This window comes from Rhinatrema bivittatum, chromosome 2, assembly GCF_901001135.1.
Source record: "Rhinatrema bivittatum chromosome 2, aRhiBiv1.1, whole genome shotgun sequence".
In the NCBI taxonomy this organism is placed as follows: Eukaryota; Metazoa; Chordata; class Amphibia; order Gymnophiona; family Rhinatrematidae; genus Rhinatrema; species Rhinatrema bivittatum.
In genome coordinates this window covers 424,599,528-424,612,663 of record NC_042616.1, presented here as the reverse complement: position 1 = coordinate 424,612,663, position 13,136 = coordinate 424,599,528, and the positions used below count along the sequence as shown (strand labels likewise).

The 13,136-nt window shown below is 39.5% G+C and overlaps 1 protein-coding gene across 1 annotated transcript in view; it reads right to left on the bottom strand.

The window, feature by feature from the left end:
- The window catches only part of ZC3H7B (zinc finger CCCH-type containing 7B), a 147,651-nt gene extending 135,438 nt beyond the window's left edge, over window positions 1-12,213 (bottom strand). Inside the window, exon 1 of the mRNA XM_029590240.1 lies at window positions 12,043-12,213. The gene's annotated coding sequence lies outside the window, so the exon portion shown is untranslated. The remainder of the gene's footprint in view (window positions 1-12,042) is intronic.
- Between the last annotated feature and the right edge of the window lie 923 nt (window positions 12,214-13,136).

Sequence of the window (13,136 nt, the reverse complement as noted above, 5' to 3'; positions counted from 1 at the left end):
AAGAGGAAAGACCCGATTTTTTTATTAATCACGGAATCATGGTTAGCTGAATCAGACACGGTTATTCTAAATAGTTTGTGTCCAAATGATTATACGGCTTTTTCTCTGTCTAGAGCAAAGCGTAAAGGTGGAGGAATTGTAGCGTTTATAAAAGCTTCTTTAAATCCTGTTAGGAGACTGGAAGCGGACATAGAACCATTTGAAATACTTATATTAACCACATGTTCATTAAACGTAATCATTGTTTACAGGCCCCCGACTATATTAGAAACTTATCTATCTAAATTTTTAGAATTTATTACATCTCTAAAACTGAATCTAGAGAATACTATAATACTTAGCGACTTTAATTTACATATAAATGCTATTCATAAAACCATAAATACTATCTCTTTTTTTAGAATCCTTGAAGGGTATGGGATGGTCACAATTAATTTCAGAACCTACTCATAACAAAGGAAATACTTTAGACTTAGTATTTTTTAACCCGTCATTTGTCACTATTCCTCTAGACAGTCTAAAGATTGAAAAAGTTCCGAGGTCAGATCATTATGTAATATCCTTTTTGGCTGAGATTAAAAAACAAGATAGAGTGATAACCACAAATAAAACTATAAATATAAGACAGAAGTTTACTACCGAAGATTTTCTCACAGCTTTTGAAGACAAATGACCAGTAATACCCCAAGAAAATGCTGAAAAAACAGTTGACAGTTGGAACAAGTCTATCAGTGATACTCTTGATTCAATAGCACCAATAAAATCCATTAAAATTCATAAGAAAAAGTTAAACCAACAATGGTATACGAATGCTCTACACAATTTAAAAATATTGTTAAGACAAAAGGAGCGTTTATGGAGAAAATACAAAGACAGTCAGACAAAAAATAATTATCTTGCTACATTAAGAATATATAGACGAGAAATAGATGTGGAAAAAAAGAAATTCTATGCTAACAAAATTAAATTAGCAAATAGAAGTCCAACTGCTTTATTTAATATTGTTAAATCTTTGACCTCCTCTCCGAGCTCAGATTTCTCAGAGATTGATAATGATACTTGTGATAAAATAGCCTCATTTTTTCAATCAAAAATCGAAAATATTACATCTGAATTTAAAAACCTACCCTATCCTGTATACACAAATTCTATTCCATTGTATAACTGGAGTTCATTTGAAGAAATTTCAGTGGATACAGTTCAAAAAATAATAAATAAGCAAAAGCCTTCTAACTCTCCCTTGAATCCATGTTCTGGTGTTGTCTTTAAAGGATTAGGAGAACATTACCCTAATTTAATATGTTCAATAATAAACCAATTGTTAGAATCTGGAAATTGTCCTTATCAATTGAAACGAGCGTCTATAACCCCAATTCAGAAGAAAAAATCAGAATCATTTCTTGATTTTTCTAATCTTAGACCAATTGCCTCATTGACTTCCCTGTCCAAAACGTTAGAATCATGCATTTTACATCAACTAAATGAATATCTAACAGAACATGATATATTACACCCAAATCAACACGGATTTAGAAAAGGCTATTCAACCGAAACCCTGTTGCTTTCCTCATTTGACACATATATTAGAGGATTTGATTCAAACACAGATTTTATGCTTATATTGTTGGATATATCTGCGGCGTTTGATACGCTGGATCATAAGATTCTTCTGTCCAGACTCCAAACGATTGGACTGCAAAATACAGTATTCAATTGGTTTCGCAGTTACCTAACTGATCGTAGCTATCAAGTAAGGTTTAAGAGTAAATTATCTCGAACCTATTTTCAAACTACAGGAGTTCCTCAAGGGTCCTCTTTGTCCCCAGTGTTATTTAACATCTACCTCCTGCCCTTGTGTCAAATTCTATCGGCACTAAATATTCAGTTTAAGATCTATGCGGACGATATACAACTTTTTGTCCCATATTTATTTATTTGCTTTTTTATACCAACATTCGTTGGGGTACATCACATCGGTTCACATAATAACAGGCTAAAAGCATGACGGGGTCAAGCTGTTTTTACATTGTAACATTAGGAACATATAAATCCTCCTGGGCCGATACTATCTCTCTATGCAAGTTATACATAAATACCATTGAGCAGTGGCTAAGTCATAGCAGACTTAAACTTAATACTAAAAAAACTGAGTTTCTATTACTTAGTGTAATCGAAAACCCAGTAAATAGTCCACCACCTTCAATCACATTAGGAAATGAGGTTATAGAAATTTAAAAAGTTGCACGTAACTTGGGAATACAAGTGGATTCTAAGTTATCATTAACAAATCATGTTTCTCACTTAGTAAAAACCTCTTTTTTCAAACTACATACTTTAAAAAGGTTAAAGCCACTTTTGTTTAAATCTGATTTCCAAAACAGTTCTTCAATCCCTTATATTTTCAGGATTGGACTACTGTAATAGTCTTTTCTTAGGTTTGTCCGATTCTACTCTAAAGCCACTACAACAGATTCAAAACGCTGCAGCCCGGTTACTAACAGGCTCACCAATAAGGTACCATATCACACCCATCTTATCTGAATTGCATTGGCTCCCTATTAAACATAGTGTTAAATACAAGGTTTTATCATTAATTAATTCATTAATTCATAATCCTGATTCCTCATGGTTATGTTCCACGCTAAGGTTATATAAACCAACGAGAAGTCTTAGATCTGCTAATAAGAATTTGTTAGATGTTCCTACAGTGAGATTAGCGAGGTTCAATTTAACTAGAGAAAGAGCCTTTTCGGTGGCGGGTCCCTTAATGTGGAACTCACTTCCCAATACGCTGAGACAAACTGTGAATCACACCGAATTTAAAAAATTAGTAAAAACGCACCTATTTAAAGAAGCGTTTGGGGATCCAGGCACAGGAATATAATCAATCTTGAAATGTCATACACTATTTGCAGTCGCTTAAAGAAGCGTTTGAGGACTTAGGCACAGGATTTCATAACTACCTTTAAGCCAGTACACACTGCTCCATTTTATCTACAGTTAACATCATCATATTGCAGCAGATATCATAGGACATTAGATTTGTTCCTTTCTAGTCTTATTTTTATTCCTGACTTTTTCTTATCTTTGTAAAATAATTTAGTATAGTTAATTTTAATTACTAAGAGATATTTATTAGAGTTAGGGTTTAATTGAATTTATTGTATTTTTCTTATCTTCACTACTCTTGCTTTACATTTTTATTGTTTTTTAGTCTATTTTATTTTAGTTTATTTACTTTATTTACTTAATTCCGTTGTTATTATTTATATTTTATTTACTATTTTTATTTTATTTTTATTTTTTTCTTTTACTTTAAATACTTGTTTATTTTTGTAAACCGTTTTGGTGAGCGATCTCGCTTTTGAAAGACGGTATAGAAATGTTTTTAAATAAATAAATAAAAATAGTTTTATCCTGAGGCACCGTTTCCTCAGGTTTGTTGCGTTATTCTCCCTGTTGCACTTCACTTGGCACCATTTTGTTCTTATTGCTCTTAATTGTTATAAGGCACCCTAGATGAGGCCAAACAAAACCACATAGAAATACAAGAAAGAAAGAAAAACATTTACATAAATGTTATTGCATTTGTCTCACAAAAGTTGAGTATCCTGTAATCGAGGATCCCTGCTCATTGTATTTTATTTACAACTTACGTGTATCTCTTAACTAAAAGAGCTCCAGGCAATGTACGTATTATGCATACATAATGCAAAACAAATCATCAACAATAAAACAGTAATTAACCTTCAATGAAAAATTAAAATAGGGCAAATACATAATAAAAACTACCACCATTAAACTAGCAAAATCAAACAATAAAACTCTGTTGGGAATTAAATTGGTAGCCTCAAACTGTTACAACTGATACTCTCCCATATATTAGTATGTTGAAGTCCCAACTAAATAAAAAAGCCTTTGGCTACTTTTGAAAAATGTTGCTACAAGACTCCGTTCGCAGTCCTTCAGGTATCTGATTCCATAGGCTTGGGCTTGCTACTGTGAAGAGTCTTTCTCTGGTTTCCACCAGCTTAAGCATTCTAAGACTAGGCACATCTAACAGACGCTACCCGGAAAATCTTGAAATTTCTAGCAGGGCGATGATATTTTTAAGAGTCAAGAAATGCAAGTAGGCGCATCACTACTTAGAGCTTTATGGACCATTGTTAATTTTGAATTTCATCCTCCATTCCTTTTTTTTTTTTTAATTTACTTTTTATTAACAATAATAGCATGTACAGAATACCACAACAGAACACAGCCAAAATCAACAAGACACTGCGTCAAACCACAAATTGCAATTCAGGACAAAATGCTGTTGGATTTGTAATGAGTCAAATACCCCTGAATCCACCACCCCACCTCCCCCTGAACAACCCTCCCATCCCCTTCCATATCCCCCAGGATTAGGACTCAAAGAAAGAAATAGACCCTCCAAAAAGACCCTAAATCAATCTATCCCCTAACCTAAACCCCTGAGAGCCCACCAAGAGATAAAGGAACGCCAGGTTTTCTCAAACCTCGGAATATCATCATGGAGATGAGCGGTCAGTTTATACATTGTAAAAAGTCGAGACAGCCTCCACTCCAAGTGGGATTTCTGTGGCACTGCCACTTTCCACCACCAGGCAGCCAGTTCACTCCTCACCCCCACAATAATATATCCAATGAGATGCCTAAACTGTTTATCAATATCAAGGAGGCACAACGAGATCAGAAGTAACCCAAGGGATTGGGGTAAGGTAATGTCAGTGATATCAGCTACAAGTTCTAAAACATATTCCGATACTTGGAAACTTTAGGGCAGGTCCACCAAATGTGGAAGAAACTGCCACAGCCCTCTCAATTGTGCCAAAGAGCTGGCGTCCCCAAATAAATCTTTGCTAACTTCTCTGGCATGAGATACCATCTATATAATAATTTGTAACCGTTTTCCAAAATCAGGGAGGATACAGAGCTTTTCCCCAGTGCCTGACAGCACTTATCCCACTCCGCATCTGCCAAGGTGACAGAAAGATCAGATTCCCAGAGCAGAACATGCCTAGGTTTACAGCCAAGGTCCCCAATGAGTAAAAGATAAAGTTGAGAAATCATCTTATCTAACTTATCTGCTCTAGCACAAAAGATTTCAAACATCAATTTGCTACTACCTAAGTCTATTGCAATCCTCCTGGATCAGACAAAGGAAGCTAGTTGTAGATAAGGGAAGCAATCCTTCTCCTCCAGGGGACAGAAGTGACGCAATACTTCAAAGGAAGAGAACGGAGCCTGCTCCCAAACCTGTCCCAGTCTCTCAATACCTGGAAATTTCCAGTAAGCTGCTGCAGTGAGTGAGTCACCCGGAGGAAAATCCTTATTATATAAGAAAGATGTAAAATGCCAGTATCACTTATCCTCCACTAACCGAGTAGGATATCTTCGCCAGACCCTCAATGAATGTACAGTAAAAGGGGAATCCCTGCCAGACTCCTGCTCTGAGACACCTGCATGCCATACTACTGTGTCTAAAGGTGGTAGCCCAAATATAGCCCTTTCTAAATCCATTCAAACCTTGCACTTACTTCTATAATGCCATTCACAAGTCGCTTTTAGCTGAGCAGCTGCATAATAAAATTCCAAGTTTGGGACTCCCACTCCACCTTGACTTTTGGGCCCAAACAACTCTGCCTTCAGAACCTTAGGCAGTCGTCTCTTCCAAATAAAATGCATCAAAGCCCTCTGCCAATCTTTAAGCACCCGAGAAGGAATCGCCACTGTCAGAGTTTGGAAAAAATAACAGACACGGGAGAATATTCATCTTAACAGAGGAAATTCTACCAAAGCAGACAGCGTAAACTCGTCCCACCTCTCCAGATCTCGGAGAATCTCCCTAAACATGAGAGTATAATTTAAGATAAACAAGGTAGATAAATCAGATCCCAACTAAACTCCCAAATACTTCACATATCCAGAAGCCCATCTAAAGGGAAGTGATTCACATAATCTCTCTACCTGTGCTCCAGTAAGTGAAAGATTTAAAAAGTTCAGACTTGTCCTAATTTACCTTAAACCCCGACACAGAACCAAAACTCCTCATACTGCCAAGAAGGGCCAATAGGGATTTTTTCAGGATCTGTCAGAATGAACAGCAAGTCATCTGCAAATAGTCATTTTATATCATTTCCCGACCACTGTCACCCCCTGAACAAAATCTGAATTTCTAACAAGCCAAGCGAAGGGTTCCAAAGATAACGCAAAAAGGAGAGGGGACAATGGACATCCTTGGCGGGTACTACGGCCTACATCAAACATTACTGAGTAGCTCCCATTGACCCTGACTCGAGCTTTAGGTTGATCATAAAGCGCTCTAACCTGGTCAGGAAGGAGGAGCCCATCAAACTTCTCAAGGACCTGAAAAAGGTAAATCCCAATGAACCCAATCAAAGGCTCTCTCAGCATCTACCGCCAAGAGAACAGTCGGCACTTTATGATGCTGAACCCACCAGCTGAGATTCAGGACCCTCCGGACATTATCCGCAGCAAGTCTGCCAGGGATGAAACCAGACTGGTCCCCATGAATGAGTAACGGAGCAATTAATCCCAAACACGTGGTCAGTATCTTCGCTAGAATCTTTAAATCCAGGTTTATGAGAAAAATAGGTCTATAGGAGCTGCAAAGTGTAGGGTCTCGCCCCCCCTTTCACCAAAACATTAATACCTGCCATATTTGCTCCCGCCACTAAACAGCCCCCATCTAAGAAAGTTAAACATAGAGGCCAGAGGTTGCACAAGAACTGACTTACAGGCTTTATAAAACTTGGAAGTATATCCATCAAGGCCAGGAGCCTTACCTAACTTCAAGTCTGAAATAACATTGTTAACCTCCTCGATCCATATAGGTGCATTCATGTGATCCCTAGCATCAGCTGGTATGGATGGGAGGGATATAGCCTGCAGCTAAGTATCAATGGTGGAAGCAAGTATGCCACTATACGACGCATAAAGCTCCCCACAGAATTGCGCAAAGCAGTCTGAAATCTGTTTAGTATCATACAACATATTACCCACCTTGTCCTTAATTTTAAGAATTTGGTTTTGCGTTGATTGGGATTTAAGGCGATGGGCAAAAAGTCGGCCACTCTTATTACCAAATTCAAAAAATTGTTGCTGTACTCTAAGCATTTGGAAGCAATCTCTGCTAAGTCCAGAGCCTGCAACTCTTGCCGAGCAGCATCTAAACCCATTTTAATATGAGCCTCCCTGCCACGCTTATGTTGAATCTCCAGTTTACCTATATGAAGCAGCAAACTCAACTATTGCTCAGCCTTCTTTTTTTCCAGAAAGGAAGCACAAGAAATGAGTTTCCTCCTAATCACAGCTTTTATCCCCTCACACAAAATTGCTAGGTTAACATCTCCCATATCATTAAAGGAGAAATAATCCTTAATGTTTTTAATAAGCACTTCTGTAAACTCATTTGAGCAAGGAGAGAGAATCATTTAACCTCCAAAAACTACTCCCAAACTGCCCTCTGCCCACATGGAGCTCCATATTAAACGCATGGTTAGACCATATAAATTGTCCAATACCAATGCCGTGTACCACTCCCACCAGCATTTTAAGGAAGGATTCCACAGCCTCCATATATTCTGAAAACTCCAATTATTAATCAAAGTTTTCCAAATGCTCCGCTGAGAACAAGACGCGCCCTCGGTACCAGATGAGTTGTCCAGAAAGGGATAACAAGTGATGTTAAAATCTGCCCCCTAATAAGACTTGACCTTCTGCCCACCCATGTAGAGTATCCTTTATAGGCTGAAAAAAACAGACTCCCTGTTAGCATTTGGGGCGTATATGTTCACCAAAGTGAGCAGCTCCCCATTAATGGGACACCTTCAGGAGCAAGAACCTACCATGAATATCACAAAGAACAGAGGTCACATCTGCAATTAAATTGTGGGCAAAAAAATCCCCACCTTAGTCGCCAAAGCAAAATATTGGATAGGATATCTTTTATCACCCAATAGGTGGGAAAATCTGGCTTTAAGGTGGGTTTCTTGGCAAAAACTCCCATTTGCTCCAAGGCTGCCACTTCCTTAAAAAGCAATTTTCTTTTAACAGGGGAATTAAGACCCTTACAATTTATAGACATAACCTTCAGAATCCCCATCAGTGTGAAGACAAGAGACAAAATGCAAAAAATGACAACCCCCAGACTTCCCAACCCTCTACCAAACCATCCTCATGAACCTGCACTCAGGGTGCAACTAATAAACAAGACCCTAGAAAATACCACATGCACCCAATCCCTGGAGATAACCAAACTCCGTCGTCCCCCTCCCCCCCCTGATTCCCAAATCTTAAGCAACACCTCACCCCACGAGGTGCATAACCCCCCTAGAAGGAAAACACTACCAAACATGGCATGAGCCCACAAACTCCAAACTCGATACTAGAAAAAGAAAGTTAAATTAAAAACAGCACATCCCAAAAATCCCTTAGATGGCAACAACTACATCCCTAGCCCTCAAAAAGGCAGGGCTTGAATTCCCTCATAAAAAACAAAAGAAATTGCCATGCTGGGTGAGACCAAGGGTCCATCAAGCCCAGCATCCTGTCTCCAACAGAGGCCAATCCAGACCATAAGAACCTGGCAAATACCCAAACACCAAGAAGATCCCATGCTACTGATGCCAGTAATAGAGGTCATTCCCTAAGCCAACTTGATTAATAGCAGTTAATGGACTTCTCCTCCAAGAACTTATCCAAACTTTTTTTGAACCCAGCTACAATAACTGCACTAACCACATCCTCTGGTAACAAATTCCAGAGCTTAATTGTGCATTGAGTGAAAAAGAATTTTCTCCGATTAGTCTTAAATGTGCTATTTGCTAACTTCATAGAATGCCCCTAGTCCTTTTATCCGAAAGTGTAAATAACCGAATCACATCTACTCGTTCAAGACCTCTCATTATTTTAAAGACCTCTATCATATCCCACCTCAGCCATCTCTTCTCCAAGTTGAACAGCCCTAACCTCTTCAGCCTTTCCTCATAGGGGAGCTGTTCCACCCCTTTTATCATTTGGTCTCCATCGCGACTATATCTTTTTTGAGATGCGGCGACCAAAACTGTACCCAGTATTCAAGGTGCAGTCTCACCATGGAGGGATACAGAGGCATTATGACATTTTCCATTTTGTTAACCATTCCCTTCTTAATAATTCCTAACATTCTGTTTGCTTTTTTGACTGCTGCAGCACACTGAGCCGACGATTTTAAAGTATTATCCACTATGATGCCTAGATCTTTTTCCTGGGTGGTAGCTCCTAATATGGAACCTAACATCGTGTAACTACAGCAAGGGTTATTTTTCCCTATATGCATCACCTTGCACTTGTCCACAATAAATTCCATCTGCCATTTGGATGCCCAAACTTCCAGTCTCACAAGGTCCTCCTGCAATTTATCACAATCTGCTTGAGATTTAACTACTCTGAATAATTTTGTTTCATCTGCAAATTTGATAACCTCACTCATCGTATTCCTTTCCAGGTCCAAGTACAGATCCCTGAGGTACTCCACTGTTTACCCTTTTCCACTGAGCAAAATTGACCATTTAATCCTACTCTCAGTTTCCTGTCTTTTAACCAGTTTGTAATACACGAAAGGATATCACCCCGCAATGAATAAAAGAGAAGACATAATACAAAGCAATCACCAAGTCCAAACCCAGAATAAGTCCTAAAGATAGAAAGATCATCCATCACCCTATGCCACTTAGGCTGATCCATCTTCTTTTCCAGATGAGGCCCACTGGCCACTGCAGCTCCCCCATGGGAAAAGAGATATCAACTGAGTACAAAACGTCCACTGCAGTTTCCACTGTTTTCATAAACTGAAGCTCAAATGTGAAAGTCTAACGATAGCGGATATCCTCACGCTTCAACAAAGTGAGAACATCCCTAAAGGAGCTGCGCTTATGAATGATGATCAGTGATAAATCCTGAAAAATATCCCCAGGATGATCTTTCCACATAATTTGGCCTTTCTTCCTGGCAAGCATTGCCACTTTCTCTTTTAAATTGAAGTCATGAAGGAGTGAGATGTACAAACAGCACAGAACACCTTGATGAAGATTTGACATCATTTGGAATGAGGAAAGCCTCACAAAGATGAAATTTTGTACAATGTTATCTCACCCTAGAAGATGGTACCCTGTTACAGAGTCCATCTAGGTTGAGAGAACATAGTAGAAATTGCAACTTTGTGAGACTTTCCTCACTCCAAATGACGTCAAATCTTCACCAAGGTGTACTGTGCTGTTCGAACATCTCACTCTACATGCGCAACTGGCTCCTGAACTCTAAATCACCATCAACACCTCACCTCGACCTGTTAGATGGCCCTCCTATAGAGATATAAATACTTCAGAACTATGAGATAGTGTCTGTCTCTCTCTCTCAAAACATGCCCCTTTTTATAATACATTTATTTAGCCAGCTAAATGTTTTGGAATATGGACCTGTAAGTCAGTGGTCCCCAACCCTGTCCTGGGGGCCCACCAGCCAGTCGGGTTTTCAGGATATCCACAATGAATATGCATGAGAGAAAATATGCATGTTATGGAGGCAGTGCATGCAAATTTTCTCTCATGCATAGGCATTATGGATATCTTGAAAACCCGACTGGCTGGTGGGCCCCCAGGACAGGGTTGGGGACCACTGCTAAGTTTCCAGCGCTAAGAAAACACAAAATAAACCAGCATACTTCTCTGCACTAGGGGTAACAGCTAATGCTACCATCAGCATAGAATTGCTGCGTGCACATTTTTTTGTGCACAAAACTCTTTGCTGCATTGGCAGTAAATTTTGGGCACAGAAAATGTGCAAACAACTACAGGTAAAACTGTGCAATCTGCTCAGCGCACCTTATGACATTGGCATCCTAAACAGGAAACCTCAAAAGAGTCTGGGTACAGGAAAGGAGAAAACAGTCAAATGATGTTAGAAGATGAAACATTAAAGAAAATAAAACATTTTTGGCAAATATAGATATATATATATTATATGAGAGAGAGCGAGAGAAAGTTTCCCAACCTAAAACTCGAAAGTTAAAGTCTGGCAGCCCCAGATGCATAATAATGGCATTTTTTTTTTTTTTAACTAGGGCTCCATCTCGCCCAGCTCTAAGCACAAACAGCCAATTTATTCCGTGCCAGGTCTCCTGAAGTGCTCACGATGGAGGATACAAGCGGCTGCAAGGAGAATATCAGGGAAACCGAGCTCCCCCCCCCCCCAGTTATAAGCAGGCCTGGAAAAGGCCAAGGTCTCCCGAGATGACAGCGTCTGTCGGCCGCAGGCCCCGCCCCCACTGCACCTTACCCGGAGCCCTAGGAAAGAAGCAAGGGAGCGCAACAAATGGAAGGGGGCGGGCACGTTTAGCTAAGTGCCCCCTCCCACCCCCAAATCAACATTTTCTCTCATTTTGTAACAGTCCCACGCACAAGAGGATTTGTGTGTTTTTCTTTGATTAGCAGGTTTGTTAATCGTATACCTTTTAGATGGCATGAGTAGCTTTTGTATATATTCCGGAGGGGGAGGCCCCAAAACGTTTCCGATGATCTTTTGACTCAGGCATACAAGCTGCCCCGCTGGCTCCCAATCTCGAAATCCCAGGTAGCCCATGCACTGTGAAACTACAGCCTGACACGGAAAGCGGACAGTGGACAGTCCCCTCCCCCCAAATCACCACCAAGTTAAACCAAATCGCACACCATTTAATGGCCCAGAACTTCAAAACAGGGGGGACGGGGACATTTCTCTCATGCTTTTCTGTCACTGCAAAACCTCACTGGCTCTGTTACATCACTAAAGCATTTCAGGGAAATCTTTCTTTTTAAAAATGAGTACCATGGTTTTATATATTAGTGAAACAAACGTCTGCAGCTAGTGGCTTGCCATTGCTGTATCGCTGGAAACTGAGCAGTCCCTCCTCTTCCTCCTGCTGCCGCTGCAGCCATGGGCTTCCTGTACGAGATCTGCACAAGATGCCAGGCGACTTACCCTCTGCTTTCTACTTCATGCACTGCACCCTTATCAATGGTGCTCTTTAGGCATTCCAATGGCTGGCATCTTACACAGCCAAGGCTGTGGCCACAGCTTCTATTCATCCATGTGCCTGTTTTTTAACTTTCATTTCCAGGTCTCTTGCAGAGTAACTGCTTCCTCTCCCTCTCTCCGATTGCTCCTCCTCTTATCATTCTCCACTCTTGGGTCCTAATGCCCTCCTGGTAGTCTCTGCACTCGTCTACTGCAGACTCGCCTTATGTGGGACATGACTAGTACACTCCTAGATGCTTATTTCAAAGAAAAGTTCAATCTATTTTTTTTCCAACTTGTGGTGGGCGAACAAACTTAATACTTTTTTTTTTCAAAGGATGATTGAATTAGGAATTTTAAAATATGCAGAACTGGACAAATAGCTACTGTTAACCATTGGTTTCTACTGCTCACAATCAGTGTCAAATCTGTGCTGCTAATTCCACATAGCCGGAAAATGATAGCTGTCACGCCAAATTATTTATTCATTTATTTATTTATTTAAAGGCTTTTTTTATACCGAAGTATAGCTCGCTGCCTTCACTCCGGTTTACAGGATAACAACTTATTACATTTCATAACAGTAGAACCATGTACCATATTTATTTATTTATTTATTTATTTATTTATTTGGTTTTTATATACCGGAAGTTCCTGTATACAATACATATCACTCCGGTTCACATTTAACAGAGATAACTATCGCCGGGAAGGCGGTTTACAAGGAACATATCGTATATAATAAACATATTAGAACTGAACAACTTTAAACATTTTGTTAAACAATATTACTGAGCAAGGACTTACAATGAACAATCAGGTAGTGATTAACATGTCATATAAAGACTTGTGTACTTCATCAATCGTTGGGGGGGTTACATTTTTCTTACTTGGGTACTTCATCATTCTCTGTGAGAGTTTAGGTATCTCTTACTTGGGTAGCCTTGGGACTGAAGGGAAGTAACTTATCACAGAAAGCAGTGAGATGCAGAACAATTGAATAAATAAGAGTAACTGAATTGGGAGTCTGTGGATAGGCATGGGGTGTCTCCAGGGTT